This window comes from Rhinolophus hipposideros (genome assembly GCF_964194185.1).
Source record: "Rhinolophus hipposideros genome assembly, chromosome: 7".
Classification (NCBI taxonomy): domain Eukaryota; kingdom Metazoa; phylum Chordata; class Mammalia; order Chiroptera; family Rhinolophidae; genus Rhinolophus; species Rhinolophus hipposideros.
In genome coordinates, this window is record NC_138053.1 from 28623375 (window position 1) to 28639895 (window position 16521).

The following is a 16521-nucleotide window of genomic DNA, read 5'->3' on the forward strand; positions in this document are numbered from 1 at the left end:
AAAACATCCAAAGTACATTTTCAGAAATAGTAGCAATGCCAGAGAAAAGGTGTTAAAATGTGACTGATCCTCCTTCTGTCTCTGAACATACCAAAATATGGGAGTCAATAATTACCCTTATGAAATGCCTGAGGTTAATTGAAGACTGGTTTCTGCAGATGAGGAAAAAAAGGATACTCACTTTTAGCTAGAGGGAGCTTCTTTATTCCTAGCACAGAGAACTTCCCCAACAGCCCAGCTGGCTAGACTATATAGCATTTGGGTCAAAAGCAAATAATTTTGCTTGCAAAAAAAAGAAGCAAAAACAGAAAACACCAAAAAATCTTCTGCAAAAATTCAGCTAACAATCTGTTTCAGAGCAATCAGTCAGCTAAATAAGAGCCTCACCATTTTTTTTTTAGCTAAAGATAAAATAAGTTGCAGAGGTATTTTAAAAAATTCAAGTAAATCATACGATTTATATTGAAATCAAACCTAGACATGCCTATTTTGTCTGTATATATAATTTTGTCTTATCAGATCATTTTGCATTATTTTTCTTCAGTTATTATAATGATAGGTTGTTCGCAGCAATAAAACTGTTGTTTACAGACTATTTGCCAGTCTAGAACAATCTTTTTTAGAATCCATGAAAGCGAAGAGAGGAAATTCAGACTAGACAGTTCCTTTTGTCTCCCAGGTAATAGCAGGTATCAGGGTTCGGCATACGTTTCAGTGGGAAGGTTGAGTAGCTTGTCTATTAAATTGTAAAATTTGCTTATAGTTCCCCTTGTGTATGATGACATTCCCTTCATAGAATAGCAGGGATCTTTTCTTCCCTTTCTCTTATTGATGGATTGACTGATTAGTTGATTTCTCTGAGCTAATTATCACTATACCAAGGAGAGAACAGCTTTTCTTAAAGTGCCACTGGCAAATTTATTTTTCTTTGAACACTCCTTTGAAAGAAGCACAAAGACCAGGCATTTTACAATGACAAATGCTAGTCATGTACTCATGTGTGCTCACTCGTTCTGCCTTTTGCAGTTCTGAATCACTCTCTTTAATGGTTGGTTTCCAGGCTTGTGAAAATGCTTTCACAAGTACTCCCAGGTTAGATTAGTTGCCATTGTTATACTTGTTGAGTTGATTTTTTAGAGCAACTTTTGAACAAATTTGGGAAGTTAGAAACTTTGAAAGACCATACAATGTAAGTAGTGTCACTTTAATAGAATGTATTGCTGTTATTATTTTTATGAAGGTGTCTGGAACATTCCAAAAGAGCAAATTTGGAAAGGAAAGCTATTGTATTTTGGAAAATTTAAAGGTTAAGAGATTTTTACCAATAGGAAGAAATGACTGAGATATAGGAAGAACTAATGAGGTGATCAAGATGCCTATCGTGCCCCCCAGGACAGAGCAAAGAGAAAAACAAACTCTTGGAAAACTACTGCATTAAACTACTATATCTGGCCCAAGACAATTATGAAACTCAGAATGGTTATATATGAAATAACATCCTAATTGTTCACATGGGTACCCAGAATCATGCTTCCTAATGTTCATATCATGTTTTTCTTTGTGGAGAACAAAGAGCTCTGAAAATGACCTCGTGAATACCAAATACTAGAGTATGTAGCCCATTTTAAAGGAACACAGACAGATGGTGTTCAAACCATTTGTGTGTTCCCTCCTCTTTTTTTGGTTATGTTTAAAATGACTCTATTTACTCACCAGCCATTTAGACTAGTGCATGATCTCCCCTGATGCTGTCACTGATCTGTTTCACCTTTACATGTCCTACTGCTATGCAACCAGACACACTACCATGTCTTGTACACAGTAGATGTGGAATAATTATGCCCTGAATTGGAGTCATTGTGCCTAATCTATTTATAGAGAACAGAAGTAAGTGATGACAATTCATCAAAGCCAAGTAGCTAGTAAAGAATTTGATCTTATTCACTTATTTACATTTGATTAATAAATACTTCAAAACACATGTGGTTATCATATGTTGAAACATCTAAATTTAAAGTGACTGGCTGGTTTTTTTAACTTCTGTCAGTATAAAGCATGTTCCTGACAATTCTTCTGCAGCTGTGGAACGAAGTCATGTCATTTATTTTTGCATAATACTAAAATGTAAATTGTGATTTTGTTTATTATGGTGAAGGAAATCCCTGAAGAGAATTCAGTCAAGGTCTTCTTAGCAGGCAGTAGCCCGTCCCCTCTTCTATGCCTTACATGACTTATTTTATCATTACTCACATACATATGTATTTATATACATGTCTGATGTCATATTTGTGATGCTTTAGAGCATTACCATTTTGTCAGCCATGAGGGCATGCACCATAACTTAGGCATCATTGTATTTTATGCAGCACACATTGGATTACTTTGCATCTAGCAGGTCCCAGCATATTCAATGATTGAATAAGCATCATCTATTGGAAGATACGTTCATCAGAGGCAGCACTGCAGAGTAGTAAGGAGTATAAACTCTAGAATCAGAACTCTGCTTAGTTTTAATCCTGGTTTCTCCACCTTCTATGTTTGCGAACTTAGTCGCAAAATTGCTTCTGAGCTTCATGGACTGGAGAGGTATAAAGGGCACAATACAAGTACATCTTAGAGCAGGGCCAGCTCTACTCAGTGCTTCATGCTGTTAGTTTTGTTCTGCACTGTAAATTTGTCTCTGGCTAAACAAGCTACACTCATGGAATTTTATGAAAACCTGGGATTTTTAAATTCCTTTTAGATTTCCATGATGGCACTATAAAACTTTGGCATGGATAACTTTTCTCTTCACATTAATATTTCAGTAGGACAGGTATTGTTATCTTGGTATGATCTTTTGATTTTCATTTATGTGATGTTACTTTTCATTTAGTATGGGGGGTGGAGTTCCAGAAGAATTAAAACATTATCATTTAGATATTCTGGTAATATTTTAGTAAATCACTGTTTTTAATTTAAAAAGTATCAAAAATCTTGTCTACAATCTGTATTGATAAATATCAGAGAGATTATGCTTGCGTCAGTGTTATGGTCAGGGAATAGAGTATGTTCAGGTAAGGCCTTGTCAATCATTTGCTTTTTATGGAGTTCTTGAACATGCTACACACGCAAGTAACAATGACAAACGAGATAGCATGAGCTGGTGTATGTGTACCTGGCCAGCAGTCTGATGCTCCAAAGCTGAGCTTTCTGGTCAGCTGTGTCAGAGTGTCTGACACAGGTTCGTGGTCCTGTCTTCTTATCACCTAAGCCTTGAGAAACTTCTCGTTTAGCTACTGAGTCCACATCAATGAGAACTCCTAAGGGACCAAGTCTTCATGTGAAAAGGAAGAAAGGACAAGATGGCATGACAATGCAAAAACTTTGCTTTGTTTACCAACTTCGTTCCATGAAACCTGTTGGTTTCCACCCACTAGTAAAGGCAGGGAAACAGTATCCTAAATGTGACCAACCAGATTAGTTCTTTCCTCCTTTAAGTATATGTGCGACAGGGGAGGGGGATGGGAAGAGAAGAAAGACATCTCTGGTTTAAAAAGTAAACAGGCAGGGTTTTCTCCCAGTAGAGGCTAAAACATGTGTCGTCTTGAAGAGAGTAATCCTGTTTTAGCACATAAAATAGTTTAACACACGGATGTTTACATCATTACTTATATATAATGACCAAACAGGTATATGCACTTTAAAGAAATTGTAAAATACTGGATTCTTTTTCATTTCTAATATCAAAATATTCTTAATGTTAACCTCACTCATTTGTACATTTATTTTATTTGCTACTAATGTGTAGCATCCCGAGGTACTCTGTCAAGAGAAAAATATGCTTATAACCTTGTTATTTGTAAATAATTTTCCATATTTTTAAATATATCTTGCATATTCTACAAAGGGATTTTTATGTATCTTTAAGGAACTCTAATAATGAAAACATTTCTCTTTTTTTTGGTCATAGTCTTTTTGGTTTATTTATTTGTTTTAAAATTTTATTTATTTTAAGGCACTAGGGAAACGATTCATTTAATTGTGCCTCTGAATCCTTTAATTTTTACCTATGGAACCACTACTTTTATAGTAGTTGATATAGGAAAATCTAATATTAACTAAAGAGAGATAGTTCTGATATAATGTTTTGTCCTAAGTACGAAAATGTGGATGGTTCCAGATATATATTATAATCTAATATAATAACTGTAGCAATATTCAATTTTTAGGTAACGAACTTTGTGACATCTTAGGCTTTTGTTTTATGGTGAAATAAAGGAGGAATAGTGATTATGTGGATGGAGATAGTAAAAAAAGCGCAAAGGGCGGGTGATGGTAGAAGGAAACTAACATTCTTCCAATTTTCAAGTCCCAAATGATCAAATTATACATGTTCTCTTGTTTAACTCTGTCACTAACACTGTACTACTGATATATATCATAGGAAATGAAAAGTGATTTATGTAGAGGATGAATAGCTTGCTCAAGAGCATTCAGTGACTAAATAGTAGAAAATGATTTTAACACAGGGTTGCCAGGCATCAGAGGTTGTATTTGTTTGCTTTCTCTGAGCCTAAAGACATGACATTAAGGTGACTTAAGCACTGGAGCTTTTCCTCCTTTGCTGACAGTAATCTTTCTACTACCCTATGAAGAACTTGGATTGGCCAACTGGAAGATGAGGCCATGGGGAGAGAAAGGCACCCAGCTGTTCTAACCAAGCTATCACAGCAATTCCAGGTGAGGCCCCAAATATGTCATTGAGACCACCCTAAGATACTGAGGTTAGACCAGAAGGCAAATCCACCAAGTTATGAGAAACACAGAGAAATAATTATTCAACATTGTTTTAGGTAACTTAGTTTTAGGGTGATTTGTTATACATCAGAGGCTAACTGACGCATATGAAGCAGTTTTTGTAATGAAAAGTGTGACGTATGTTACAAGGAATGTTTCAGAGTTCTTATTTGGAGAGAATGGGAACAATGGGATTAAGTGAAAGAAGAATGCTAACTTCAAATTCAAGAATGACAACCTAAAGAGTACATAGTACATGTCATGTACTATGCTACATTTTTGTTTTACATACATCATCACTTTTAGTCCTCACAACTATCTCAAGAGGTGGATCTTATTTACCTATTTTATAGATGACTGACTAAACCAAAATTCAGACTAGTTAAGTAACTTATCCAAGGTCCCAACACTTCAGAAGTGGCATTCCCAGGGTTTGAAACCTTAGGGGCTAATTTGCAAGTCTTCTATTTTGCTTTAGAGTAGACTTTAGAAGTCACGGGAGAGTGGGAGAAGTGCTATAAAGAGAGGAAGTTCACAAGCAGATTTGCTTGGCTAAAGCTGTATACTAAATTATGAGAACCTGTCACTTTCTGATAGGGCGGGCAGCATTATCTCTGTTAAAAAATGATGAATTGGTGGGAAATTATCCTGTGGTAAAGTTCCAGAAGATTATAGGATTTAGGTTAGAAAGGGGAAACATGTCAAATTAAGAAGGAAAGTAAATGAGAGAAGAATATTGAGAAAAAAACCCACACGACAATTTTGGCTGGGTGCAGGAGGAAGAGGAATGTGGGATATTGTGACTGTGAACCAGGATTTAAGAGAGGAGACAGCCATGCATAGCAGATTAGAAAGAAAAAAAAAAAGGAATCTCAGTGATTTTTCTTAGATCATTCTCTTCATCAGCCAGATGAAGGCTGTACCTTCTCTTGGGCCACTTATATTCTCCTTGTGCTTGACGTACCTAAAATAATTTTGACTAGCTTACTATGAGCAGATGTTCATGTCATCTATTAGCTATGATAAATTCACTTTTCTCCTTTTTCTCTTCTTTTTTAAAGTGAATTGAAAACAATATTGACAATGTTTAACTTAAGTTTATAGCATACAAACTGTTACAATTTTGCACATGGTAATATTTGAATTATGCAGTTAAGAGGCATCACTGGCATAAGCATCTCAAATCAAGCCTTGCTCACAGGAGGGAATAAAACCATCAGCAGCAACATCTTTGAATCATGAGTATGTTAATGCGTGTATAATGGTAGCGACCTTCTCCACTGAGCAACGTATGTGTAGATATTCTCTTAACTAATGAGTAATATGGCATAAACAAATTAAAAGTGGTGTCATTTGACTTCACAGTCAAGTAACTAGAATATAATTATTTTGATTTAATCTGGAAGGCAAATTCATTATTGCCAAGGCAGTGATTCAGTGCTCTGTGCTAAATGAACTAGATGTGGATGTTTAACACTCAATTTGCACCATGTGTTTCCGTAAAAAAGAAAAAAAAAAAGAAAAAAAAAGAAAAAAAAAGAAAAAAAAAGAAATCAAACTATGGCTGTACAGAAACTCTTTAAGATTTCAAAACTGAATAGGAAATCTCGGTAAAAAAAGCAAATAAATAGAAGAGTTCTGTAGTCATAGCAAGAGTTAGCTGAATACTTACTCCATGGAAAGTAACCTTGTCTCTGTAGTAGATTTATGTCTATCATCACTTGTTCACAATCTTCCTTGCTACATTTAAAATACTAATGATTTGGATGCTATGTGGAATAACTTAATGAACTACACATGTTTAATGGAAATACTTTCATTACCAGTCTCAATCTATCTCAGAATCTCTTATAAAAACTCCCCACTATCAAATCTTCTGTGAAAATATATTGAAAAAAAAAAAAACAAAAACAAAAAAAACCTTTAGAGATTTACATTGCCTTCATAGAACATAATGGCAAGTTCTTAAATTTGTACAACTCTTTATCTTTTTATTGTGATTCCATTTACGTTGGTTCATTTGATCTTCATTATATTGACATGGCTTAGGTAAGACAGATGAAATTATACCCATTTTACATACGAGACAACTGAGACTTAGGTATAAAGTCCCCTATTTGTGGTCACTTTGCTAATAAGAAACGAAAAAAAAGGAATAGAAGACAAATTTTCTTGTTTTGAGAGAAAAATTTCCTTATAAATTATTATATTTTTTGTTCTCTCTAGTACTGAATATGCGTTTTACTCATCAAATGAATGTTACCTAAAGTCTTTATGAAAGAGACATTTTGAAATCTGACACTGACAATGACTGAGGATAGCTTAAAGCATGGGGTCTATATATTTCCTGAGATGTACTTAATTTTATTTTAATCCCAAGCATATGCTCTAGCATCATTCCTAAACAATTCTTATGGAAGCTCGATTCCTATTTTTAAAAACTGTAGGTTACTAAGGGGTTGAGAGTTTTTACACTCAGGGCAAAGCCAAATGTATATATCTACAAAAGAGGACTGCAAATCTTGTGAGAGCTCCCTTCTCTAGGAGAGTTCGGTGCTAGACCAACCCATTCCCATCACTTAGATATTTTAGAGAAGATAAATAAAAAGCAGTCTATGACTAGCAACAACTTTGAACTGGGCAAGAAGTCATATGTCATGGCAAGTGATTTGGGTGATTTAAATTTGAAAACACAATAAAATAAATACTGGGGCAGTCTGACTAGCAGGCACTTTGTATTAAGTGTTTTCAAGTTTTCCCAAGGCATCATTGGTATGATTCCATTGACTTAAGAGAAGTTGCATGTATTAAGAAGCCTATAAAAATGTGATGATGGACTATGACAACATCACAGCTCTTCTGTCAATTGAATAGAATACACATGATTGTATGCACCTTAGAGCTCAGGAAAAAACATGCAGAAAAAGAGACTAACTGAAGTTGTTCTATGGCAGTGTTCCTAGATTTGGTCACTAACAGTTGACCTATAATATAGTTTGAATAAAAGATCTAAGAGTATTTCAGATAATTCCATATAGAGGTGAATATTTTTTTGAGAATACCTCAACAGTTATAAACATTTATAAATCTAGGGATAATATGATTAAACCATGAAAATTTTTGCAATCATTTTCCTTTTCAATATACATTATTTGTGTTCTACAACAGATGATACAGAATTTAATTTATATTCAGGAAAAATTTTCAAAATACAAATTACTAGGTCAAAACCCAGACTTTAGAACTTCCAGGACTGATACTTGGAAATTTTTATTAAAAGAAAAAAATAATGGTTTCTAGAGGATTCTGATAATTAGCCTGAAGCTAATTTACTGAAATTTTTCTATTCTTGATATTGGCTGCCCATTTTTCTTCCCTAGATTTTTCAACTCTACACAGAAATTACCCTTTTAAACACTCTATTTTCACTGATAATTGTCATTATATTATCCTCTCGGTTCCCCTACATTTTGTTCACTTGATTCCCCCAGGCTCTTAATTTTTTTTATTTTTTTTTTTAATATTTGCATCCTGTTTGATCATCCTCACTCTCATTTTGTCTCTTTCTCATTTCACTTTCGTTACCAACTTCGAGTTTTTCACCACCCTTATAAGAAGCACTCAGGTTTTCTAAATTCCTGTGTGGACTTTGTAACTTGAGTGTATTCAATGCAACTAAGGCAAAAAACAGCAAGGACAAAGATCATATTTGAGAGAACTGTTCCTAAGGAAATAAAAATATGCATAGTGACTTCATTCACTCATCCATGTATTAAATAAATTTTTATGGGCTCAGATGATGTATTTTGGTGTTGTGCTACATTCTGGAGATTCCATGGTAACAAGAGACACCTAATTTTTGCCCTTGTGAGAACTCTATTCTAATAGAAAGATGAAAATAATTCATTAAGCAAACAAATAATTTCAGGTAGTGATAACTACTTTGAAGAAATATGTAGTGAAATAAGATGTTTATCTCAGCATTATTAAAATAGCTATCAATTGAGAAATGTTTGACTAAATAATGGTAAGTCACCTGAGGGAATATTCAATCATTTAAAGTTCATGATTATCAAGACTTTGCCACTAAAAAACAAACAAACAAAAAAACGACAAAAAACAATCAAACAATCAATCAATCAATCAAACAAAAAACAAACAATCAAACTTATGGTGCAATATTTAGTGAAAATATAGGATAAAAGTATATCATTATGTCTGTGCATATAGAGAAGAAAGCAACATTGGAAGAAAATACATGTTTTGAGATCCTGCAATTTTTATGATTTAAATGTTTTTATGGATTCATTTATTAAAGAGCATGAAATGTGAAAAATATATAGCTTACTTGATATCCTGTTAAGCCAACAGTTCTATTACCTGGCCCATTTATCCACTATAGCACTTGCTTTTTCATAATGGTGAACATGAGGCTTTAAAGTACATTTTGAGTGATGAAAGAAGAGATGATACTTTACTTCTGTCTAATTTCTGTGCTAAGCAAATTTTATTGTGGTTTAATTTTTCATAATCAGTGATGTATGCATGGAACTAAGTAGGGTAATAATCTATTAACCAGAATATTTGATTAACTAAAACACATCATTTCCCGATACCGTAGATAAAAGAGTTATTTATAGGCAAAATAAATAAATTAAACCTCAACCCTACACTGCTTTTTGTTACCTTTCAATTTCTTAGAGGATGTTGGTTATTAAATTAGCATCCTGCAAAGATATCTTGAGAGCACAGAAATCTGTCTCTTAATTTCATTTCCAGGTAATAGTTATTGAGTCCCTGCTCTTTTGCTGTCACTGGACATTGGGGATTGTTAAATATACTTAATATTTTTTGTCTGAATGTATATCAGTTCATTCAAAACACAACATTTGTGCAAGAATATGATATCAATGATAATATCATAAGATACGTTGCTGAATTAAATACAGCTTCTGTGGAGAAAAATAATGATATTAAATACGTATATTGAAATTTTTAGTCACATCCCAATTTTAGGAAATTAAAATGTTAAGTGTGTCTTATATCAAAGATATACATGCTACATCTTCTGGAGGGGGTTCAAAACTTTACCTGCAGCTTATTTAACTATAATAAAATTCTAGCATAGATCCTGGACTGATATTGGGAGGCAGCTGTGGCAGAGAGCCAGGTACGTAAAGGGGGGGTCTATTCCATTCTAAGGTAGATTTTTCATCAATGTGTGGTGAAATTTTAATTTCAGTTTTCTCTAAGCCATTTGATTGAGAGTGTGTTACCAGCCATTCTGAACAAACTTTCCTTGAAAACTCGCAGTTCAGTTTGTACCCTGATGAAATTCTCAGGGGACTTTCATGATCTTTTTGCAAAAATTCTGTACCATATGCTATTATCTTACCATTTTCTTAAGTCACCGGGACCTCTTAGCAGTCCTTATTCTACAAGGAAGAAATTGTCCTGAGCACATGACTTTCAACTTTTTCTCTTCTCCTAGGGTGTACACTCGGAGGATTTTTCCATAAAAGATATCAGCCACCACAAATATTTGGGAAGGCATGCTTTGGCCTGTGTGTAGGGTTTATGCTACCCAGTTTAGATTGAATTCCTGTGGTATCTTGTGTTGTACATTGTTGTAATGTTTTACTTTGTTTAGAAATTGATGCTATTTGTCATTCAGCTCTTTGAGTGAAACACCAACATGGCAATCTTAGTGCCAAAGAACATGGGTTACAGAGTGAATATACAGTACAGAAACCACAAGTCCCCAAGCCTGCAAATTATGATTAGTTCAGCAAGAATTCAGGACCCTGAAGGAAGCATGAAGAGAAAACAAAAAACAAACAAACAAAAAAACACAACCCTTCAAAACTGAAGAAGGAACAATAAATTACCTCTATACATTTCCAGTCAAAAAGCTCTTACTCTGGGAAACGTTAGATTAAAAGATGAAAATTGGTGAGTTTGATATTATTTTTATTAGAATAAATTTCTAAGTGGAATGCCAATTTATGTTTGAGTATGCAATCATGCCATATCTAAAACTCTCATATATAGTTCTTTTAAATTTGATCTCTCGGCTTGTCAAGAATTCTTATACTAATCTTCTAAAATAAGATATCTACCTAATAATGGAAGCATTTATCTCAAATTCTATACTTAAATTACTACTTTGAATGACTGCTGAAATTAATCTAATCTCAAGTTTATATACCTTTATGTATATATTATATATATGACATGGTCTCATAAGCAATTATGATTAGCTTGGGGATTTTATGGGCACAATGTACAAGATAAGCAGGTTAGAAAGTTTTTTGACTTATCAAAGCCTCATTTTGAAGAGGAAGAAAATGCAGCTTGCTTGACTGGCATCTCCATAATTATTTGCACAATTTTATGAGCTGTTTGACAAGTTCCCATTTGTCTTTAAAATAAAAGCACTGTAGGGAAAATGACCTTAGACCTTCATGATATTTTAGAAATCTTTCATGAACAAACACTATTTAAACCAAAGGGAAAAAATTGATATTTTTTGGATTTTTAGGTCACATCGTAATGCTACTACTCCAAACTCACTGAAATTTTGGCTCTAAGGGACATTTTGATATCATTCTTACTCTCTCTGAATTAAGATTTAAATATTTATGCATTTTTTCCTTCTAGAGGAGGAACTGCAAGACTTCCCTGAATGAGAGGTTAAGCAAAGGTTATGATGTTACAAATTAGAACTAAATAGGACACTGAAACTGAGAAACTGGAATCCTGTTAGTTAGACTAATAATGAATCAAGTCAAAGAGACAAAGGGTCCTTCAAGGTGAGGTTCGCTGAAGTCTGAATATAAATGGCCATATTATTATTAATGCATCCATTCATGAAAATACTGTAATACTAGTTTATGTCACAGAAAAGACGAAGTCTGAGTCAGTGTGAAGATGTGGATAAAGGAAAATTATTCATATCTTTCAATTTCAAGAAAATTTAATGAAAGAGTAAATAAGTTTGCCTAATTTGCAATGTATTTCCCATATTTTTCCATACTGGATAAGAGTTTTCATTTTTTTTATATCCAATGGGATACTCTTAAAAGTTTAGTTTAAGATAAAGCATTAAAAAACATTTAGCAATTTCCAGGATTCATTTGGAGCATTAAATTGTAATATAACCTTTTTTTTTAAAAATAATCCTCATTGTCCTGGTGTATTTCTGCCTATATATGTTGAAGGACTCAAATAAACACTATGATGATGTGTTTGTCCCTCTAGCCAAAGTTTTTATCCTTGCTTTTAAGTATAAATGAGAATGGCTATTTTCCTAGCCTGTCATTTTGAAGAAATTTCAGAGATGTATAGAATAAAATTTGAAAATTTTTACAAATTTAAATGTCATTATCATTTTGTTTCATATTTATATTTAGAAGATTATCTCTGTGTAATTAATCTTTGTAGAAATGACAGCCATTGATCAAAGGAGTGGAAGTTAAAGTTCTATTAAGTTTGGAGCTGAAGAAAAAAGCTGCAATTTGAAATGACCAACTTTACTTGAAGTGTATTGAGTGAAATTATTTTACATGAAGCTTAAAATAAAAACAAACATGCTTTGCCCCCAAATTTGGTTATTTTTCTCTGCAGTGCTATAAGAAGTCATACTGTGCTGAGAATGATATTGTTGCAGTAACATTTAATGTTGTTTATTGAAACTTGAAGTTTAAAAATTGAATTAGATTCACATTGTTTTGCTTTAGTAAACTTTATCAGGAATGTGATGCCAATAAAATTTCTACAAATACTCATTTAAACTTTCTGATGTTTTAGTAGATAAGCCTGTAGAACACGTATTAATTTTAATATAGTATGTAGAACACGTATTAATTTTAATATAGTATGTACACATACTAATTTTAATATAGTATGTATCAAGTTGTTGGTCTCATTCTTTCCAAAACAAAAGAATTTAGATATATTTAGGCCCAATGAGAAGGTGCATATGAATGAACACTTTAGCTGAGTTAAGCACAATAAGTACTGATTATATATTTATTTTGTACCTATTTTGAACTTGGTTGTGTGTCAAGTTATGGGAATATAATGATGTGTTAAGCAGACAAATTTTCTGCTTTCATGGAGCATACTGTTTAATATTATTGGAAACATTATTAGTAATAAATAATTTGTTCTGATATAAAAAATGTTGCAAATTCTTTTTACAATCAAGGATCATTTTAGTCTTATCTCTTTAACCCCCACCTCAAAATCTTTTATATCATGAAAGACTGCTGATAAATCAGACTCTACATGTTAATAAATAAAATTTTCCATTTAAAAATTAGAAAATAATATACTGTTGACCACCAAATTTCCAATTCCATTCAAATAACAGCTTTCACATATTAAATTAAAATCGATGAAGCATTTTCTTGAGCAAATATGTTTTAAGTTTTGGAATTGCTCATAACTTCTGAGGGATCTCCCAGATTGGACACTGTGCAATAGCTAAGTTTTACTTATAAGTTTTTAGGTTCTTTGTTGGATTGGCCTTGGGCATTATTAATCAATGCATTTAAAACTCTCAAAACTTTATTTTAAAAATGTGGTTTCTCTTACCTCAAACCCCTTCACTCCTCGGTCATTGAGTCATCCCGATATTGGCTTCTGCCTCAAACATTTTATACACAATCCAATCTAAAGTAATATTTTCAGTCCCAATCCATATCCCAGTTTCAGGGTTTGATACAATTGACATCCCTAATTTCTTGAAAGTCCCTCTTCATTTGAATCTTACAGAATCATTTCATCCCATTTTCCCTCCTCTTCCTTCTGTTGTTTGATTAATACTTATTCCTATTCCTTAAACATAAATGATAAGTTTTGTTCCAGAAAGACTCATCTTTGATCTACTTCTATTCACAACTTGTATGTTCTTGTTAGTAACTCTCCTTTGTACTTATGATGTCAAACATAATTTACAATCCAGAGACATGTGTGTGTGTGTGTGTGTGTGTGTGTGTGTGTGTGTGTGTGTGTGTGTGTTTGGTGTATTTTTTTTTTAACTGTGAATGTACCCATCCTTTGCCAACCTTGTTTCTGAATATGTTTTGATGAACAATTAGGGGAAGCTTGAAACCAGAGCAGAGATGTGGCTTGGAATAGGGGCACTAAGCTGGGCAGAGGAAGTTGATATAATGGAGAACAGGGAGAGAGAGAAAAATTGTGAGAGAGCAGAATAAAAGGTGTATTAAAAAAACCCTGGAGATTTGCAGGGTGATGGAGTCTGAGGTGGCTGTGGTTTACAAAAAACATGGGTCTTGGAAAAGATATTTGACAAAGTATTTTGGTAAGCTAAAAATTGGATTTATCTTAATGTTCTTTTAAAACCTGAAATAAGTATTGGATTTCTTTTTTAATTATTGGACTGCCGGATTTTGCTTCCTTAAATTTTATGCCATGCATTAGCTAGATAATGTGGGAGTCCTATTTTAGGTTTCAATTATAAATATAAAGGTAAACAAAGAATAAGTCTTTTCCTTAAGAATCTGGATACAGAGAGTCTGTATTTGAATTTTTCAGTTTCAAACTTAACTACATTACTCACTCTAAGAGTTGGTCAAAGTTTTGGATAATAAGTGAAGCAAAATAGGAAATACTGATATTAGGATTCCAAGAGTAAGCGGTATTTACATCATTTCTACTTAATAAGAGGTACTGAGTCAAAAAATACCTAGATGTAAATTCGAGGCTTTGGGAGTAACATTCCTGCTTCCAGGACACTGGGACATCATTTAGTAAATGCTCCTCCAGCACTCTGACTGGAGTAGCCAAATTTCTATTAATTTAGGATTAGAGTCAGAAAAAGAGTCTTATCTATTTCAATTATTAGCCACAATACTGTGTCTGGTGAACTCTTGTGAAGATTGGGTTCATCTGTGTTGAATGCCAACCTATGAAAATTGGCCTTCTTTTATTAGTTATATCTGCAGGACCAATTTCTTTTTCTTGTTTTAAAATTTTTTATTAAATTTATTGGTTAGTAAAATTATATAGGTTTCAAATGTATGTTTCTATAATACATTAACTGTATGTATTATAGAATTGTTTATTTTCTTTGTTGTTGAGTTGTATGTGTTCTTTATATATTTTGGATATTATTAGAGGTGTTGTGTGCAAATATCCCCTCCCATTTTCTTGGTTGCCTCTTTATTTTGTCTGTGGTTTCTTTTGCTGTGCAGAAGGATTTTTAGTTTGATATAGTCCCATTCATTGATTTTAGCTTTTATCTCCTCTTGCCTTGAGGTCAAATTCATAAAATCCCCTTTGAACCTAAGGTCCATAAATTTAATACCTATGCTTTCTTCTCTGCAATTTATTGTTTCAGGTCTTATATTTAGGTCTTTGATCCATTTTAAGTGAATTTTGGTCTATGGTGACAGATAGAACTCTAATTTCATTTTTTGGCATGTGACTTTTTAATTTTCAACACCATTTATTGAAGAGGCTTTCTTTTCTTCATTGCATGTTTTGGGCTCCTCTGTCAAAAATTATCTACCCATATATATGTGGGTTTATTTATGGGTTCTCAATTCTATTCCACTGGTCTATGTGTCTGTTTTCCTGCCAATACCATGCTATTTTGATTTTTGTCGCTTCATAGTATAAACGAAAGTCAGGGATTGTGATACCTCCAGACTTGTTCTTTTGTTCTTAGGATTACTTTGCCTAGTCGGGGTCTTTTGTGATTCCATACAATTCTGATGATATTTCTGCTTTATTTCTTTTAAAAATGCCATTCAGATTTGGATAGGACCAATTTCAAATGCATAGAAATCATCCAATCTCACTTTCAATCCAAAGATCAATCACTGACTGGGATTTTAAAGTATCAGTGCCTTTCTTGAGCTAGGAATATGGCTGTGTCCATAAGGAATGGTGTGAATTGCATATGTGTGTGCATTACATAAACCGAAGGGTGCTGAAGTGTCATTCACCGTTACATCACTCTCCTCTTAGACTTATGGAAGACTTGAAATTCCCTCCATTACTCCCTTTTTGGTGACAACCAGTTTTGGCCACTGATAAATGTTATTAAATATTTAATTTAATTAACATTGGAGCAGTGACACATTTTGGCAGTTTCATTAAGGTTGTTTCAATCTGAATTAGTGTACCAAATTAGCTAGTATAAATCAGGACCCTCAGAAAATGAGGAGGGAGCAATGTGTGAGAAAAGAAGAAATGGGGGTCAGCAGACAGGCTAGCAAATCTGGAGGGAGAGAGAAGGAAAATCATGAAAAGAATGGTGTGAGTAACTAGTGAGGAGGCAGAGGAGAAAAGGAGTTCCTTCAAAATCTGATCTGGGATCAATCCTGTCCTGAACAAGTGACTAGGAAAAAGAAAAATCAAGCTATTTTTTTTCTTTTAAATTAATTACACGAGGATTCTCTTTATTATACTACCACAGAGTTTTAACCCAAACTTTTCTGTTGATGATAATTAGGTTATTTCAAGAAAACAAAGAAACAAAAAAGAGAAAACTATTTTTTTGGGATTTAATACTTAGCACATTTACAGCTAAATTTTAGAGAATTTATTTAGCAATTATTTACATTTATAAAATGTTTCTGAAACTAGTTCTGATGTTCTAGTGGAATGAGTGGTAAAACAAAACTTTTATCTGTTTTATTCATACAGAGTTCTTTATTAATATAGAAATGCAATGTAATGTTAAGCTCTTGTATTCCTATTGAGAATAGC